This window comes from Cebus imitator, unplaced genomic scaffold, assembly GCF_001604975.1.
Source record: "Cebus imitator isolate Cc_AM_T3 unplaced genomic scaffold, Cebus_imitator-1.0 Scaffold42, whole genome shotgun sequence".
In the NCBI taxonomy this organism is placed as follows: Eukaryota; Metazoa; Chordata; class Mammalia; order Primates; family Cebidae; genus Cebus; species Cebus imitator.
The window spans coordinates 9,343,510-9,348,870 of NW_016107357.1; the positions used below are offsets into that span (position 1 = coordinate 9,343,510).

At 39.8% G+C, this 5,361-nt stretch overlaps 1 long non-coding RNA gene across 1 annotated transcript in view; it reads right to left on the reverse strand.

Annotated features, from left to right (window-relative positions):
* Positions 1-1,360: 1,360 nt before the first annotated feature.
* The window catches only part of LOC108302750, an 18,658-nt gene continuing 14,657 nt past the window's right edge, over positions 1,361-5,361 (reverse strand). Inside the window, exons 3-4 of the long non-coding RNA XR_001824495.2 lie at positions 1,774-1,867; positions 1,361-1,392 (exon numbers count right to left, since the gene is read on the reverse strand). This is a non-coding gene — a long non-coding RNA (uncharacterized LOC108302750). The remainder of the gene's footprint in view (positions 1,393-1,773; positions 1,868-5,361) is intronic.

Below are 5,361 nucleotides of genomic sequence, written 5' to 3' on the forward strand. Positions count from 1 at the left end.
AGAGAGAGAGAGAGAGAGAGAGAGAGAGAGCACATTCTCTTTAATCTTCATTAGTGGCAAATCTTTGTTCTGGGGTGGATCGGATTTTTTGAAACAGCCAAAAGTTATTTAGAACCAACTGCTGTGAATTAAGAAAACTGAGCTGATTTCCCTCATGTGGATCATATGCTGACTCTGACAGTAATTTTAACAGAAGAAATCCAAAAGGGGTTCTAAGAAAGGCCCTGGGCAGTGTCTTCCATAGTGATTAAATAGAGGGCAGATCACTCGAGGTTAGGAGTTCGAGATCAGCCTGGCCAACACAGTGAAGCCCTGTCTCTACGAAACACACACACACACACACACACACACACACACACACACACATTAGCTGGGTGCAGTGGCAAGTGCCTGTAACACTAGCTACTCAGGAGGCTGAGGCTTGAGAGTAGCTACATGTCAGATGTTTCAAACAGTTTTATCTCAGTGGCACACTTTGCAGCATTTACAAAGCCCAGGTAATTCTAATTTCCCAGCTCTAAACACCCTCAAGTGCTATGTAGATCTATGTAAGATTAGCTGCCTGGCTGGTTTTTGTTTCATTTGTTTTTTTGAGACAGTTTTGTTCTTGTTGCCCAGGCTGGAGTGCAATGGCACAATCTCAGCTCACCGCCACCTCTGCCTCCCGGGTTCAAGCGATTCTCCTGCCTCAGCCTCCCAAGTAGCTGGAATTACAGGCATGTGCTACCACGCCCAGCTAATTTTTGTATTTTTAGTAGACAAGGGGTTTCTCCATGTTGGTCAGGGGGGTCTCAAACTCCTGACCTCAGGTGATCCCCCTGCTGGGGCTCCCAAAGTGCTGGGATTACAGGTGTGAGCCACCGCCCTCCGCCCTGGCTGTGTTTGAATTTGAAGATGTTGCTGTTGCTGATAGAGGTTGTCATATAGGCCTGGCTTTGAAAAGACTCTGAGACACAAATATTCTCTTCAACTTGTGCCAAGGCCAGCTGTTCTTTAGCTCAAGGATAAAGCAGAGGTACCACCAAGCCTGGTACTTAACCCCGTAAGTCAGACACTTCATACTGCATAGATGTCCAACTACTCCCAGGTCCCCATGTCTGATACCAAAGACTAAAGCCAGTCACCCAACAATCATTTCCCCCAAGATTCATACTTACCAAATGTGTAACACTCATGGGTATCACGAGATGGTTAAGTATTCTAGCAGAGTAATTTCCTATTCTTCCAGGTGATTATTTCTGCTTGACCTTCTTTTGAACATTTCAAGAGCTCTACTTTTGTTTTAATTTCAAGGAAACTGGTTGGGTGCACTGGCTCATGCTTGTAATCTCAGTGTTTTAGGAATCTGAGGCAGGAGGATCACTTGAGGCATAGGAGTTCCAGACTTGGTCTCTACAAAAATTTTAAAAATCTAAAAATTAGCCAGGTGTGGTGGCATGCACCTGTAGTCCTAGCTACTCAGCAGGCTGAGGTGGGAGGTGGGAGGATCGCTTGAGCCAGGAGGTTGAGGCTACAGTGAGCTACGATTATGCTACTGCACTCCATCCTGGGCAACAGAGTCAGACCCTGTCTCAAAAAGAATTTTCTTTTCAAGGAAACAGGCTACTTTCAAGCTGTATTAATCTGAAAATGAGGCCACTTAGAGAAAGACAATCATGTGCAGAAAAAGGACAAGCACCCTGCTGGGGCAGATAGACCCCTCTCTAGCTCCCACCCAGAAGGGATGTCTCAGGCTTTGCTACCTCTTCTTTTCCCTTGGCCAGAAGAAGTCACCTGAGCAGGGGAGCTCAAGAGGGGAACTTGGATGTGAAAAGAAAACCTTTCCTCTGTATGACTGGAAGCAGGCCTTCTCTCCTCCAAACAAATTCTGGATGAAATAAAGAGAAATAAAGGAAGTATATATATATACTTTTATATATATATATATATACTTTTATATATATATATACTTTTATATATATATATATATATATATACTTTTATATATATATATGTGTGTGTGTGTGTGTGTGTGTGTGAAATATTTTTTTCCAAATTTCTAGCTGGACAAATCTCTTTAAGCTTAAATTACACAGAAGAAAATAGCAGGGAAAAGACAACATAAACATTTTTTAAATCTTTATGATTTATTTTAAGATATTCTATATTTACAATGGGCAAGAAAAGAGGAGATAAAATACATAAATGTATTTTGCTTTTCATCTTTAAGCAGAATTTTAAGTTGTTGGAATATCCATCACATATATAAGTGTGCATCTGTATACTTATGCATTATGAATAATATATAGTAAATTAAAATTTACATGCAGTGAAGCACACAGATGTATCTCGAATATACAATTCAATGGATTTGGACAAGTGTATACACTCACATAACCACCACCCAGACAAAATATATTCTATCACCCAGAAAGTTTCCCAGTATTCCCTTTCAGTTAATCTTTATCCTCCCAGAGGAAACCACTATTCTGATTTCTATCTTATAATTTTGCCTGTTCTTAAACTTCATATAAATGAAACCATACAGTGGATGCTCTTTTGTGATCATCTTTTTTATATATATTTTTTATTTTATTTATTGTTTTTTGAGACAGAGTCTCGCTCTGTTGCCCAGGCTGGAGTGCAGTGGCACAATCTTGGCTCACTGCATCCGCCGCCTCCCAGGTTCAAGCAATTCTCCTTTTTCAGTCTCCCAAGTAGCTGGGACTACAGGTGCCCACCACCATGCCTGGCAAATTTTTTTTTTTTTTTTTTTTTTGCATTTTTAGTAGAGACGAGGTTTTATCGTGTTATCCCGGATGGTCTTGATCTCCTGACCATGTGATCTGCCCACCTCTGCCTCCCAAAGTGCTGAGATTACAGGTGTGAGCCACCACGCCCAGCCTATATTTTTAATTTTTTAGACAGGGTCTTGCTTTGTCACCAGTGATCACAGCTCACTGTAAACTTGAACAACTGGGCTCAAGTGATCCTACTACCTCTGTGTCCTGAGTAGCTGGGACCACAGGTGCATGCCACCACATCAGCTTAATTTTCTTCTTAATTATTATTATTTTGAAATGGAGTCTCATCCTGCTTTGTCGCCCAGGCTGGAGTGCAATGGTGCAGTTTTGGCTCACTGCAACCTCCGCCTCCTGGGTTCAAGCAATTCCCCTGCCTCAGCCTCCTGAGTAGCTGGAATTACAGGCACCTGGCACCACACCCAGCTAATTTTTGTATTTTTAGTAGAGACGCCATTTCACCATGTTGGCCAGGCTGGTCTCAAACTCCTGACCTCAAGGGATCAGCCCTTGGGATCAGCACTTGGGAGGCCTCAAGGGATCAGCACTTTGGAGGCTGAGGCTTCCCAAAGTGCTGGGATTACAGGTGTGAGCCAGCATGCCTGGCCTACTTTTCCATTTTTAATGTTATCTTTAGCACTTTTTTTTGTGACTGCTCTGAGAAAACGTGTCCTATTTCAAAGTTATGAGAATATTCATCTAAGTTTGTTCTGAAGCTTTCCAGTGTTAGCATTTAGATTTATGAAATAGGGGCAGGTTTACTTTTTCCCATACATTGATTCAATAGTTCCAGCACTATATTTGTTAATAAAACCTCTTTTCCCTATTGAATTATCTTTGTCAAAAATCAAGTGACCATCTATCTATGGACCCTCTACTCTTTTCTATTGATCCATTTGCCTATATGCCAATTCCATACTATCTTGATTACCATACCTTTGCAGTAATCTTAAAATCAGGTTCTATGAGTCCACCAACTGTTCTATGTCAAGACTGGTTTGGCTAATATTTTGTTAAAGATTTATATGTCCATGTTCATGAGGAAAATGGTATGTAATTTTCTTTTCTTCTGGCATCTTTGTCCTATGTTGATTTCAGGATAGTTTTTTGCTGCTCTCATCAAACAAATTGGAAACTATTCTCTCCTCATTTGCTTTCTGAGTTTGTGTAAGATTAACATTATTGATTTTTCCTTAAATGTTTTAAAGAATTTACCAGTGGAACCACCTGGCCTGAAGTTTTATCTGTGGGAAGGTTTTAAATTAGGAAGTCAATATATGTAATAGGCAATGCTTATTAAAAGGGACAATTTAGATTGTGTATTTACTCTTGTGTCAGTTTTGATGATTTGTATTTTTCAAGGAATTTTCTCATTTCATCTAGGTTATTGAATTTAATGGCATGCCATTATTTATAATATTCATTTTTTATCTTTTTAACATCTGTAGGATCTATGATATCCCCTCTTTCATTCTAATATTGATAACTGATATTTTCTCTTTTTCTTCATAATTGGTCTTATTAGAGTTTATCAATTTTATTAATCTTTTCAGAGAACTAACTTGGATTTGTTAATTCATCATATGTATTGTGTTAATTTCTGTTCTTTATTATTTCCTTTCTGCTACTTATTATGGGATTACTTTGCTTTTCTAGTTCTTGAGGTGAAATTTGGATCATCATTTAAAAAATGTTCTTCTTTTGGCTGGGCATGGTAGCTCATGCCTGTAATCCCAACACTTTGGGAGATGGAGGTGGGCAGATCACCTGAGGTTGGGAGTTCGAGACCAGTCTGACCAACATGGAGAATCCCTGTCTCTACTAAAAATACAAAATTAGCCAGGCATTGTGGTGCATGCCTGTAATCCCAGCTACTCGGGACGCTGAGGCAGGAGACTCGCTTGAACCCTCGAGGCAGAAGTTGCGGTGAGCCCATATCAGGCCATTGCACTCCAGCCTGGGCAAGAAAAGCGAAACTCTGTCTCAAAAATAAAATAAAATAAAATAAAATAAAATAAAATAAAATAAAATAAAATAAAACGTTCTTCTTTTATAACACTGTGTAAGCACTTAGTACTATAAATTTTACTCTAAGCACTGCTTTAGCTGCAGTGCTTAAATTTGCTATGGATTTTCACTCAGTTTGAAATATTTTCTAATTTCTCTTGTGGTTTCCTTCTTGTTCTATGGATGCTGTCTAATTTTCAAATATGTGGGGCTTTTCTAGTTATCCTAGTATTGATTTCATAAGAGCTAATTGTTGTCATAAGAAAATATACTCTGTAAGATTAAAATTTATTCCTGTAATCCCAGCACTTTGGGAGGTGGACCACCTGAGGTCAGGAGTTCAAGACCAGCCTGGCCAACATGGTGAAAATCTATCTCTATTAAAAATACAAAAATTAGCCAAGCATGGTGATGGGCACCTGTAGTTCCAGCTGCTTGGGAGGCTGAGGCAGGAGAACCACTTGAACCTGGGAGGCGGAGGTTGCAGTAAGCCAAGATCATGCCATTACAATCTAGCCTAGGTGATAGAGGGAGACTTCATCTTTAAAGGGAGGGAGGAAGGAAGATAACAATG